This window comes from Anas acuta, chromosome 1, assembly GCF_963932015.1.
Source record: "Anas acuta chromosome 1, bAnaAcu1.1, whole genome shotgun sequence".
Lineage (NCBI taxonomy): Eukaryota > Metazoa > Chordata > Aves > Anseriformes > Anatidae > Anas > Anas acuta.
In genome coordinates, this window is record NC_088979.1 from 53,399,146 (window position 1) to 53,413,891 (window position 14,746).

Sequence of the window (14,746 nt, forward strand, 5' to 3'; positions counted from 1 at the left end):
GATTATTTGGTAACTGTGTGCTTTCTGTAGCTTCTCGTACAAAGAATTTTATCTCCATAGTCTGAAAGCACTGGCTGTAAAATCTGTATGCTATGTTCCCAGATACTTTGCATCTCAGAAGCGTGGAGTGCAAAGGAGGTGCAAAGCCTAATTTTGTTAAAGGTTTCCAGGGAGCAGAGTGCCATGTACTCAAGGAAAAAAAGTAAAAAAAAAATCCAGCAGATTTGAGAAGAAAGTTCAGAATGGCCCACTTTGATTATCTCAGGAACAGTTGGCACTAGCTCAGCCACCTGAAGTATCCCAAGTGCCTCAACCAAGAACTGCCGAAGCACTAGGATGTCGAGGCCACCAAGCCTTCCCCCTCAGCCAAGCCCTCTAGGCACCACAGGGGTGCGCACATTATCCATCCGCCCACTGGTGGGAGTCCCCTCCATCACCTGGGAAAAAGGTAGGGCTTCAATCAAAGTTGAAACATTCCTAACAGAAGTGCCTCGGTGTAGTCCTCAAGGTGAGGGAAATGAGTTTGTAGTACTGTCCCAAATGTGAACTCCAGGCTTTGAACACATGCGTTGCTCTGCAGCTTTGCCTTGTTCCCTTGAGTAGAAAGCAGGAGCATCAACATACAGATTTATTTTTAGTCGTGCTGAAATGTAGTGATACTGATGCTTAGGAGGTGAGGCAGCTGATAAACTCATTTACCAATTCCAAATAATAAAACCTGCATTTAAAATCACATTTTACCATCAGAGAAATAAGTTATCTGAGAAAAATAAGCAGGTGTAGCAAATCAATACTGTGTTGGCTCAGTTTTTCATAACGGGAAGTCAAAAGCAGCAGAACATCTCCCAGGTGGTTCTTGGCTGTGCAAGAACGAAGCCGCATTTCCTTCCCAGGAAGCAACGTGCTATTAATTGGTGCTTTGAATGCAACTCGCTTCAGAAGTGGTGCTGAGGGACAGCTTTATGGGACCTTACGAGAGGTGGGCAGATGGCCATTTCATGATGTTAACAGCACGCTTGTTCCTGTGCTCCTCTCTTTCATCAAAATATGAATGAATCACCACGTCCAGGAAACTCTCGCAATCGTTTTACAATTATAATGCAGCTGAGACAGACGAATCCTCAAGAGTAGCAGATCGTTCTCCTTGAAATACAAGGTGCGCTGTTATAAAGGAAATATAATTTTCCCCGTAACATCCAAAACTCTTCAACGCAACACGCAGACAGCTGAGGCGTGTGAAAGACAAAAAAAAAAAAAAAAAAGAAAAGAAAAGAAAAAGAAAAAGTAGATGAGGAAAAGTTGAACAAGTCACTTCAGAGGAAATGAGTGATCTTGGCCAAGGGCTGTGAAATGTGAAAAATAAATACACAAGGAAAACAAAAGTGACAACAAAGACTTGGTAAAAAGGCCCACTCACACGGCAGCATTTGCAGCAGTAGATCTTATTTGGGGAAAGCAGTATTTTTAAGACAAAACTATTCACACTGGAGCTTCCCTGCCATCCCACTGAATGCCAAAGAACAGAAAAACTAGGCAGACATTTCCTTACTTTGCACAGGATAGATTTGTCTCGAAACCTCTGACAAACTCCTCCCACTCCACACCAAAACACGGAGCAGTGTTAACAAATGGCAAGCAGGGGTCCAAACCTACTCCCAGTAGGTTTGGCACTGTAAGGGAATCTGCAAATCAGCCCCAATTCTGCAAGCACCGAGTGGAAAAAGCCTCCTCCACCTCCCTTCCTCTGCACTTGTGGAGCACCAGGAGAAGGCAGAGCCCCGAGCAGCAGCACCTGTCAGGTTTTCCTCCCAAAGGCAGCAGGTGACTGGCTGAACAAGATCTGCACCAGCAGCTATCTGAGCAGACGGCAGCAATTCAGCTGAAGGCAGTAAGAGGAAATGCCAAGGTAAACACATTCCACATGACTTGCAACACAGTGTGAAATTTCACCCTATCATAAATAACGCCATAAATGCAAATGTTGGATTTCCCAAGGGACCGGTCGGACACAACCTTTTCCCGAAGGAGCAGATGGGGAGCTAACGTCGTATCGCTGCTCTTCACCCTGGCAGGTGTATCTGAGGGGTTTCTTCTGTGAGGATGGCCGTGTTGCCCACTGCTCCCACCTGCTGCCTGCCTGGGTAAAGAAGGATGCTTCACGAGCTGCGTGCTCGGGCACACAGGGCCAGCGAATTAGATAAATGCCAGCAGCTCCTGGGAAGACAATGAACAAAGGTTAATTCCTTCCCCTTTCCCAACGTGACATTTTCACTGCGTTCAAGTGCAGTGTGATACCTAGTTTCTGCCATAATTTGAGGCCATGCCCTTCCACGTGCATAAAAGCCAACCCACTTCTTATCCTGAAAGTGGATTATTTTGGTTGTATCTAGTTTTAACTCTCAAAAACCAGGCTCATCCAACTACAGTTTCAGCAGATACTGTCTAGGAGGAGAGAAATCCTACCAAAGTGTGACTGTCCACAGGCAGGAGACGGCACAGACTGAAACTATGTCCAGTTTATCACTGGCCTGGAAAGTTGCTCTTCCAGAGGAGCACAGGCAGTCACTGATTTCAACAGCCCCACCTCTGGAGTGAAGTACTGCTGAGGAGATGGGACTGGCCCCACTCATTTTTGCAGTCCGAAAGGTGTGTCTGAGGCGACCGCTCCTGCAAGAAGTGAAGACAGACACATCTCCAGAAGGCAATCCACATGAGCCTGATGGGATAGACCATCTTTTGGAAGTATCTGTCCTTCTCTAGTGACTAGATAGGGTGCTTAGAGCCAGTGCCTTAGGCTAGTTTCTTAAACCTCAGACAGCTAAGTTAGGAGAGGCCAATCCCATGTGAAATGAGTAGGCAGCTCAGACATGCTGCTCATAGGGGATACCACGGCTCATGTAGTAGGGACTCCTCAAGGATCCCTCCATGTACAAAGCCCTGTCACATGGAGAGTAAGTCTTGCTTGCAAAATGACCACACGTCTCATTTTGCTGCATCCCCCTAGCACTGCACCAAGATGTAAGTGCTGAGAGGGTCTTCCTCAGGGCTTGCTCCTGCTTTTCATGCCTGTGTTTCCTCTGCCTATCTCCAGCATATTCCAATGTGCCACACACTTCCTTGTCTTCTGGGGTTACATAAGTATTTCTTCTGCTTTCTCTTTTTTATTTTTTTTCACCATCCACTCTTATGATAGCCTCTCTGATTGATAGCTGAAATTACCGTTCTCCCAAGATCCAACCATTTCTTTTGCTTGCATTATCCATCTGCCACATTTCAGCTTGTTCAGGGAGATGAGTTTTGTGATGTAGCCCTGAAAAGTGACGTTTCTTCTTACAAATTAAATAATAGCTTGTGTTTGCTTTTCTGTGGCTGCATATAGGATCTGATCATGCACTCAGAGCTGCATAAATCTTCATCCCGGTGATGCTAATTGAGTGATGCTGCTGCAAAACTGCCATAGCGGAGATCATATCCTGATTTGTCAGGTCATTTTTTTCTCCAAATTTTCCAGGTGAACAGATACCAATGGACTATTTTATATATATTTATCTTTGCCTTCACTGTGCTTCAGCAGATTCACTTCAAAGTCATACTTGAGAGAGATCACAGTTCGATTATTAACCTCATCAGCAGATAAATTCACAATTTGGTAGCCATCTGTTCCAGGACTTGTAAGTGATCTGAAGTCAAGGAGCAGTCAATTTCTAACAAGTTGTTCAATGTGCCAGGTCTGTCGTAGGAAAATGAAAAGAGGACTTCATTGTATAGAGGTCTTTTTATTTATTTTTTTTCCTTTTTCTTCTCTCTCTTTTTTTTTTTTTTTTTTTAATACTATGTCAATTTGCTAAGCATTTTCTCCAGAAGAGGGCGCAAAATTCGTATCGACCAATACAAAAGAAATACGTTTGCTGGGCAGCCAATCTTTATGCATATCAAAAGCTTTTCAGGCTCTTTCTATCCGCATTTGTAAATATGGGATTCGAAATTCAACACAGTAATAACTCCCACCCCGTGACATTTATAATATAGATGGCTATGTATGAATTAGTCGGTCCTGGTTCCCTTTACAGTCTGTAAAAAGGAGCAGGCACTTCATGCACACAGCTCATCCAGCTCACCTTATAGTTAGTTATTCATCCAAGTAGCTCTCCAGCCTCCTTGGACTATATTGCCTGGAGCTTCACTCACCTGTGTAGGGCCTGGACATCTACCTAATGTGTAGGCAAGTTCGAGAGAATCCCACCTCTTGTGTTGGCCAGGTAAGGCTCTGCAGTGGCAGCCTGGGAGAGGATTACCCTTACTGTCCTTATTGCCAAACACCAATTATGGTGTTACATCATATTCTTTGTGAATTTAATTGAACTTATGGAAAGTTCTGATTACTTCATTTGTGGGGCTGTTATCATTGCCGCAATAAGTGACCAAGATCAAGGGTGCCTTGCAGAGGTGCGAGGGAAGTTTTGATGAAATCGTCTGGCAGAGGAAGAGAAGCGTCACTGTGGTTAGACCGCAGCGTTACTTAAGCCTTCTATCACACAGATCCATAGCTGCATTTATTTATGTAATATCAATTTTTTTATTTATTTATGTAATATCAATTCCTGTTACCACTTCGCTTGGCCTTTGCCAGTGCTCTTTAAACTCCGCAGACCAGCAGATCTTGAGGAGGGGTTGAAAAGCTTGAAGTAAGCCCTCACTGTCAAGCCTTCCTCGTAACTGCTCACACAAAAAAACGAACAAGCATGGGTCGTCATTCAAAATAATGACTCATTTCGGCGATGTATACGCTGTGTAGATTGTATCACTACAACTGGAGATGATACAATCATCAAACACGGCAGTTCTGTGATTTATGTATTCGCAAAGAGTTGCTTTCAGCTGGAAGATGTAACCCTACCCCTTAAGCATATACACAGCAGTCATCACACAAAAACATTTCTGTGAAGGTGTCTGCACACTCAGGTGCAAAACAAGCGTCATGTTTCTAGCCATGGTCCAGCCAAATGGGGAGGTTACACAGCGTGCCCTCCTTCTGTCCCAGCCTACAAAGGTGAGGAATATTTTGCATTTCTCTGGGATTTCCCATCTGAAGCTTGTTTCCCGGACGCAAGATCATTTTAACGTCACCACTGCTCTGAGCAAACAGGGATAGCTAATAATTATTTAGTGGTATTGTCTTAGTTTAAGAAACAACAAAAGAAAGTCTAAGAGAAATCCATGAGCCTGCTAGTACACAAGACAAGGTCAACCCTTACTATCAAAATGTAGAGATTTTTACTGAAATGGGTGTCAGAAAAAGGGGTTGGGAGCTGAAGAAATGGCATTCACAGTTGCTTTACACCTACATTAAAATACACAAAATATGTTGATATTAACATGTTAAACTAAATCTCTCACTGACATACCTCTTACGGTGTTCATCCTTCAATACTTCAAAAATAATAATAAAACCCATCAGGATTCAGAGTCGTAATGGAGGAAGAATCATTGGCAACTGGTTTTGGGAGTGAACTGTTTTGTGAGTTGGTCATGAGTAGAAATCGTTCAAATGAAACCCAAATCAATGGATGCAGAGTGCAGAAATAATTGTGCAAACCAACAGCTGCCCCTTCTGAAGGAAGACTCTGGGCAGTGAAAGACTATAGCAAATTTACATAAGTTAGCAACTTCATCCTTTTAATACAAAATCTGGCAAGCTGTACTGATGAGTAAATATTACCCCCAATTCATGCATGATGGACATGAGATTATACAGAACTACAATCAAATCCCTGGGTACCCCCAAGCTTACAAACATATTGAGGCGATAGAGCTAAGGTCACTGACGGTGACGGGACTCTTAAGTGAAAAATACTGCATTGCAGCGCTACAGAACGTGCCCACAGAAATGCTGAACACTATCCTTATTGCTTATTGCCCATCTGAATATCAGGAAAGGCTTGAGATATCTTATCTAGCCAGGCGTGACTGCTGTCATAAAAAAAGAAGGAAAAAAAAAAAAAAGTGAAATCAGCATCAAATGCTGGAAACCAAACAGAAAAGAATCTCAGAAACACCTCCTCAGTTCAAGGCTACTACAGCATTACTGAAAATAAAGAGATTACTCAAGAAGCTTACTTCCCCGTTAAAAAAAATCCCATCTGTTACACAAACAAATCAAGTCAGAATGTCAAACCTCTCTATAACCTAGTGTTTGAGTGGAGCTGCTGAAAGACAACGACCCACGATTCACAAATTTGGGAAATCTCTGCTAAAACATTAAACATGCTATAGTGAGTTCTTGCTAACAAGAACGCTAGTAGTGTAGAAGTAAAAGCATTTTTAGTTCAGTGTATTTTAAGGTGAAACTAAGAAGGAAATACCTCTCTGGCTTGACAGTAAATCTAGATAATTCCTGATAAGGCTAATTAATTGCTGTAATTATTGCATGCCCATCCTACTTGGCCATGTAATAAAAAAATCCTAGTGACATACAGGTGGTAGATAGAGGTATGTAGGAATGTCTAATGCAGAAAAAAATTCTGTGGATAAGGGGAAGCCCTATAATTGGGTGCCATTTGTGGTCCCCAGTTGTGGATTTCTGTAAGGAGAAGGAAAATATTTTTTATTTTTACCTAGGGTGAGGCTGTATTACTCTGATCTCCAATGCCTGTCCTAAATTCTTCCTTTTCTCTCTCTCTCTTGCTATTTTATGAATTGCCCTTAAGAGTCTGTAGTGCTAATACTTACTTATTGAACTGTATATGCATACAACATAGTTAAGAAAAGTTGAAACAGGAATTGGTGGGGTTGTTGGTTAATAATTTTGATCCTATATCAAGGAAATAGCAGTTTTGATAAGTCCCCAATCTCTCTTTATGATTCTGAGATATTTGATATAGGTCAAGGATGTAAAAAGGTGTATCACACTTTCAATATACACAAAAACACATATATATGTGCATGCGTTTTGTTTTATGATGTGACAGACTTTATTTGGTAAAGATCAGTGATTTGTATTTCAGTCTGCTTGGTAATCTGCAGGGCAAATTCTGCTCTCAGGGACACGCATCCTAGTCTAATGACTTTATTGTATTTACTCATATATATTAATACACACTGCAGTTGGACTAGATGATCTTTGAAGGTTCCTTCCAACTGAAATATTCTATTCTATTCTACTTTATTCTAATATATTCAATGATGCGTGTGCCACATAAAGGACTAACGACTTGACGTCATTAGCATGTGGCATGAATCGTTGCTCAAAGCAACGCTTCAGGTTTTGATCTACTTGAGAGGGCTTCCTCCAGTAAGTTTAAAGTTCAGAAGTTCAAAGGCATGTCTCATTAGAAATTAACCATGGCACTTTAAAAATGAGAAGGGAATGACTTACTCCACGCCTGAAAAACTTGGCAGAGGCCTCCTCCCAAGCCAACAGACAATGGCATGCAGAGACGCATAGTGGAGAAGAGGGCTCGACTTGAGGGACAGCACAAACAGCAGAGACCTCTTGCAGAGCTGCTCAGAAAACATGGCCGATTGGCTTCTCCAAGCTTTGTTTGGAGGGCAAGGTCTGCAGCATGAGCTGTGATGTGCTTTATTTTACAGCTGCCCACCTCGTACTGACCACTGGGTAGATAACTAGCTGAATATCCAAATGGGGGTCTATTCATACACAACTGAGGGCTGCCCGTGCAGCAGCAACTAGTCATATACCTCTGGCCTTTCCTCACGCTCGGACAGATGTCTGATACTGTCTTGTTGTGGGTTTTGAATGACCCAAAACCCCAGAGCTGGCAGCTGTGGAGAGCAGTCCCTCCAGCTTTTCCTCCCAACCTTTCCCTTCCAGTCGCTGCACCACCCAACCCCGGGGCGTGAGCACCCTTGGGGCATCATACAGCCCTATAGAGTCTAAGCAAATTGTTAAATGAGAAAAGCGACTGTCAGCCACAAAGAGCGAGTCCAAGAATGCCACTGGTCCTTGCAAAAAAATCTATGAAACACACCAGCACCCACGCATCCCACCAGGCAAATAGGTTTCTGCCTGCGTGAGGCCTGGCGTGGCCGTGGGCCATGGATCCCATGGCTGGAGGGGGGCAGAGGGTGAGGGCTCATAGTGCCTGCAGGCTGAGCTGCTGCTGCTGTAACTCGACATGTGCAGTTAGGGGGGAGGCCTGGAAGGGCCATCCGAGCCCAGGATAAAATTTGGCTGGTGGCAGGGGTGAGCAGAGACCGCTAAGTCAGCACCCTGGAGCAGCCCCAGGAGTGAGGCCTGGGAAGGACTGCACTTTCCCTTTCTTTTAAGCACGGCTTTTTCTTGCTATACGTCCAACTCGATCCTCAGAAGGCTTTTTTTCTTTCACTTCTCTGGCCCCTTTGTGTATATCTGGGGCATAATGTCCATGGCAGGTGGCTTTGGCCAGTGTCCCCCAGAAGCTTCAGCCAGAGCCACTGCCTGGCTCTGCGAGGGAGCAGGAGGGTGCCTTGGGCCGTGCTTGCAAAACCTCAGCCTGGGGAGGTGTTTGCAGCCCTGCCAGGGCTGGAAAACAGCTGTGACAGGCATGAGTAAAAAACTCTGCAAAACACAGGCAGCAGAAGGGCTTGGAGCAACATCCATGGCACTACAGCAGCTTGACAGTGATCCCAGCCTCAGGTTGGATCCTATTCTCGACGGGAAGAAACCTGAAACAGGTTCAGGAAAGAGATCCCAAAATCAATATTGTCACAGCCCGGGACACGTGATTTGTCACTTGGGGCACAATGGCTGGCACAGGACGGCAGCTTAATGAGGCTTCAGTGCATGCTGCCGCTCTCCAGCCTGCACGCAGACACCCGTACGCCGATGCCTATGCCTAAACCAGTCACTGTAGGTTTTACTTATGGTCAAGAAAGTGCATTAACTGTATATCAACCAAAAAAAAAAAAACAACAAAACACCCAAACACTTTATGCATTTTAATTGTAACATTTATGTCAGGTTCTGTAATGGGTCCAGCAAACCTGTAGCTTCTGTGTGCCAGATTATATCCTACCCTTCTTTTACAGAATCAGGTTTTTCCCGTACTTCCCAGAATACCGCATGAAAAATGCTCTGGGCCATCTTTCCAAATAAACTCTTAATCCTCAGACATCACTGAAAGTAATTTTTGACAATAGTGCACTATCCCGCTGGAGAAAAAAAAAAAAAAAAAGTCACTACAATAAGCATTGATGTCTCCATTCTCACTGTCTGACAACTGCTAGCATTTTTATTTCACTGCCATTTTTCAAACGATTTACAACCAAAATCGACCTGAGACTTCCGAAATCTATGAATTTGTTGTTGGAAGGTTTTCTGATTCATACTTGGCCATAACACACAAAATAACCACACCAGACAATAGGAAACATACAATCAAAAAAAAAAAAAATCCCTAATTTTTCACAGAGCTGACACAAAGTAAACAGACTGCTTCATTGCCCTATTTTCTCCCATTGTATATCCTTGCTTATTGAAAAGAAAAAAGAAAAAAAAAAAAAAAAGAAAAGAAAAGAAAAAAGAGTGCAGTGCAATATTTAAATTCAAATAGAAGAGCACCAAAATCAGAAAGAATGACCATATACATGAGGCATCATACAGTGCTGTAAACATCATTTACAAGCTGGACATAAGTCAAAACTATTGAAAAAAATCTCCTTTTCTAAATGTTGAACTTAATTTTTGACACGAAAAAAAAGACTAATTAATTGTAATGCTAAATCTCTCAAAAGTGATTCTGCCCTAGTTCAGCTGGTTTGAAGTTAAAACAAATGAAAAAGCTGAAACAAGCAACTAAATGATCCATTCAGAGAAAGAGTCCGCTGTTAAGAGACACCTGAAGAAAGCAAAAACCAGAAAAACACAGCGCATATCTTTTATCATATACACTATCAGTAGAAAAAGGTTTATTTCTTTACAAGCGCAATGGCAAGGTAGGACTACGGCAGTATAATAAAAGGAAAATATCTTCACCGTGGGAGCATGAAAGCATTAACAGAACAGGCAGGGTACATTGTGTGCTGTCCTTGGCGAATGTGTGGTTGGCTACTCTGGACCATGATCCGGAGAAAATAAGAAATCCAAGTGAACTCTCTCCTAAATAACAGAGCTGCTTCGTTTGCTACGTGTGGTAGGCTCTGGCAGACCGTCTCCCAAGAGTCTTCAGGAGGGCTCCATGTGGAGGAATAAATAGGGAGACCCCTTGGTGCAAAAAACCTGTGCACGTGCTCCCTTCCCAGCGAGTCCCCGTTTATTTTGCAGGCGGTCTTCACCGAGGAGCTAAGCAATACCTCCAGCTTTAGAAAAACACGGCGCTATGATAGAAGTCGTGTGACTTTATTAAGAGTAACAAGTTAAAATGATCAAGAGCACAAGGATTTTATAACCTTCTAGGTTCTCAGCAAAACAACAGGCAGAGCTGATAAGCACGTGCTTCAGCTCAAGGGGGATGGTAGCAACCGGAGGCAGCGGTGGAGGCGATGACAGCACATGATGTGAGAGCGGGGCATGGCAAAGGCCATGGGAGGAGGTAAAAAAAGAGCCACCGGGGAGCAGAGGCGAGGGGTGACAAGTGACACTGTGGTCTTTGTACCCAGCCCTGCTGAGCCTCAGTCCAAATTTTCCCCAGTTTCCAGTTGGCAGGAAGGGGAGACATGAAGGCGAGGGGTTGCTTCCCACCTTCCCACCATAATCTCTATGTGAAAGGAAGCTCGTCCCATACCCCCCCCAGCTCCTCGCCCCGATTCCCACAGTGGCCCCGTATTTACTCAGAAACGGGCTGTGTCACAAGGAGGGAGTTGTGGTTTACTTTCTCCGGCCCCACTGTTTATTAGACACCAGTCCTCCCTGCCCGTGGCCGCGAGTGGTTTCATTTAACCGAGAGCACAAAAACCACAACCTGGAAGGAAAGCAGCTTCTGTAGCGTGACTTAATCTGAGAGCAAACTGGCCGGGATCAAAAAAGGTCATGGTGACAAAGCGGAGTTAAAAGTTGACTTAAATCAACATGCTCAAGCGACTCTGAAACAAAGGGAATAAGGAAATAATGTGACTTTTTGCGATCAATACAGACTTTAAAAAATTGATAAACTGAGGCTCAAATTAATGCGCATGTGACCTATCAGCGATACTGCTTCTTTTGATCCCACTGGTTCGACTTCATTGCTGACCTGGTGTGTGCATGTGAAAGATAAACGCTGGACAGGCTTCACTCGGCTGAAGCAGGTAAAATCCTCTGGTGGGAAGGGGCAGCAGAGGCAGCTCTCAGGTGAATACGAGAGACTTCACATCAAACTGAAGCTTGCTGAGCTTGGGGAACCACAAGTCAGGCTGACAGCACTGAGATCTGAGATGTAAAAAAGAAACAGGGGAAAACAGGCTTAAAAATATAGATGGAAATGAGAGCATGTGTGCCAGACAGTGCCTCTGCCCACTTTATGTGCAAGGGGTCTTCGTGTTCCTCCGCACCTCGTGGTGCCCCCACGTCTTGAGACCTGGGAGGCATACGATGAGGGCACGGCTAAGGGCTTTGGTGCCATGCTCCCCACGTTGGGTTTTCTTCAGCCTGTCCAATGCACTTTCAGAAGCAGTGACCACTGCTAAAATTTCAGCTGGGAAAGTAGTCCAATGTACCGCCGTTGTGAACTGAGATGCATATTTCCGTGAAACGAAATTTCAGCACGTGGGCTAAATAACAGGGCGGCAGGGTCCTGAAGCAATCACGCTCTGTGCACAACATGCAATGTGTAATCACTGGCGCGCCGCTGCCCCACTCACAACAGCTACAGTAAGTCAAATTAGGGCTCCCCGTGCTACCCTATTTGCTTGTTACGACACAGTCGTAGGGTAACAGAGTAATTTGGGTTGGACGGGACCTCAGAGGTCACCCAGTCCAACCCCCAGCTCCAAACACAAGCACGTTCTTGTTTTGTAGTCATTTGTACTCGAAGCTTTCCGCGTGGGTGCCTGTGAAAGACGAGGGACTGCTCGTGCCCAGGTCTGCCAAGCATTGGGAAAAGGGCAGAGACCAGCCCCGCTGTACGAGGGCAGGGCACGGGCCGGGTGGCAAAGTGTTCCCACTGCGGGAACACCACGGGCTCCAGCCTGGGCTGCAGCTCAGCCCCACTGGTCAGGACTCGGCCCCTGCGTCTTTGTGGCTCACTGCAGGGATCGCTTCTGAAAACGGGCTGCTTTGGAAAGGCGTTGATTTGCCCCCCTCCCTGATTAGACCCTTGTGAAGTGCATTAGATGCAGCAGCCCTTCATTTCACGAATCCTTTCTAAATCCCATTGCACGGGACCACGCTCCAAAAATCAGTTGGGAAGTTTCCTCCCTTTACAAGGCGATCAGCCCCCATTTAGCGAAACCTTATTTGACGTGGAGACGGCTTCAGCACTACCGAGCGCTGCAGCTGTGCTGCCTGCCAGGTGGAATGCACCTCAAGTGAAGTAGGAGATGCATTTCTTCAAATTTCCTGCTCAGTTTGTTAAACAGGTTATATCTATTTTTAAAAGCATTGTATTACAAACTTTCAGGGAACAACGCAAGGTGTTTTTTCTTTTTTTTTTTTTCCCCAACAAAATTAAGAAAAGGTGAAAAAAAAAAGCAATGCTGCATTAATCTTGGTGTCAAGAAACAAAGTCTCTAATGTCCAAACGCACCGCACAGAATGGGAGAGGGGAAAGTTTATTGGCTCTTGGAATGCAATTTTTCACTCCTTTAAAATGCTCTGGCTTGTCACTTCCTATTAATTTTTACTTTTACTTACATAAGAGACGAACCGCGGAACTTACAGTCCCTCTTGCCCTGACGGTTTACAAACCCGGGCGGTAATTTCATTTAATTTCTCATAGCTCAACAAAAACGATGGTGGTGATCTAACGTGAGCGAGGACTGGTGCTTATTACCCGATGTTCCGGCCCTGATGGGCTTTGTAGGGTGACACAGAAGAGGAAACCAAGAAGCGTTGCTTTGTTTATTCTCCTCTGGAGAAGAGGAGCTATCTGCTCTTTGTTTGAGGCGGCGCTTTTGTTCTGTGCAACGCAGAGCACTGCCAGTCTCCTCATTTCACAGTCCCCTTCACCTCCTCTAACACGTATGCCAATGCGAGGTGCATTCCCCAAATCCACCACCACCAGCAGGTCTGACCTTGCCGAGGTGTGACTCCCACGCAAGCCTGGCTGTGCTCCTTGCGAGGCTGCCGTACCTTTTTGATATTCAAATCCCCAGGAAAATCCTAGCAAACAAGGAAGTTGTCCTTCAGCCTTAGAAAAATAAAGTGGGTTGATTTTCTTTCTTCTATCTTTTTTTTTTTTTTCCTCCTGCACAAGTGCTCTAGGCACCTTGAAAGCCATAACACAGCAGAGCCAGGAAACGGTCTCAAGTTGCCCAACCTGTGCGTGGTAAAATTACAAGAAAAATTACTCCAGGACAAAGGCATGACGACCCTAGTCTGCTTATCCTGGCTAGAGAACAAATGGCGTTGTCATCGGGTGTTTGACTTATGAGGCAATCATGACTGCTTGTGATTTTGATCCTGCAAAAGCTAAAATAATATCCTGTAGTTCAGCCCTACCGTTTCGGACGGACCCTTCTGCAGATAGCAAAACAACTTCTGTGCACTGTAGAAATCCAAGCGCTGGCTTCTGATTGTAAGAAGATGTAGTTTGCACTTAGTAATAATGATTAAAAATAGCAAGACCAACAACACGTTTTTATGCCCGAGATGCAGTGAGACAAAACCTGAACGCCAAGGGATGGTTTCCTTAGGAAAAGTTGTGAGCACCTTTCTTCCCACGTCTGAGGGGATAAATATACACTCAGGCAAATGAATGAGCATGAAACTGTGTTAATGCAATGCTCTGCTCAATTTAATGCAGAAAAGAAGAGGAATCAGTCATGGGGTGCCTGCAGAACTTATCAATATCCCACAGTCAGGGCTTGTCCCAAAGCACGGGGGGAAGAAACAAGGCAAAGGCTGAGTCTGTCACCCTACCACACAAGTTAAAAGTCAGAAAGCCAGAACTAGGTGGCAAAAAAACAGAGGTAGAGGTTGAGGGGTCTGACAGGCATATGTGTACCTGCCTACCGTGTTCTTGGCCAGCAGTGAGGAGAAAAGGGGACGTGGTGGCTGGAAAGCCCCAAGCTGAAGGTGTTTGAGCTACGAGCGTGACCGAGGAGCTTGCAGCTGCACAGGGGAGAGGAGCTGATGTAAGAAGGGCACAAACGCAACCCCGGAGAGGAAAGTTTTCCACCTCCTAATCCCTGCAGATAGCAGCCAATGCCGGGAAAATGCCACGGGGGAAGAGTGGTTGCGGCTCCTGCTCAGCCCAGAGCGAGCGCCCAGCCCCGCCTGATGTCAGCTGGGGTTTGCACCACCGCAGATGGGATCAGGAGCCCGAGATCTTGCGTTGATTTTGGAGGAGAGAGACGGTCAGGGCCGGATTAGTAACACAGATAGCCCCGGAGACGTTTCGGGAGCAGCAGGATAGCCAGGAGAAAGCCCCGCGGCCAAACCGGGCGCTCAGGTACACTGAGGGCACTTCACGCTTCTTAGGGTAAAAATGGGTCTGCAGGGGCATGAAGGTCCAAACCCGGGTCTGAAAGGGCAAATTAGCCCTGCTCAAAGGGTCCCTGCTCACAGGGGAGTGGGTTTGCAGTGGGGTTAATGCATTTAACCCTTCATGGGCTGCAGCTAACCCTACAGGGAGTGCACCTAACCCTACAGGGAGTGCACCTAACTCTACAA

General features: G+C 45.2%; 1 protein-coding gene across 1 annotated transcript in view; it reads left to right on the plus strand.

The window, feature by feature from the left end:
- CLDN10 (claudin 10) overlaps positions 1 to 14,746 on the plus strand; it is a 52,133-nt gene that overhangs the window by 24,010 nt on the left and 13,377 nt on the right. The gene's annotated exons all lie outside the window — the stretch shown is intronic.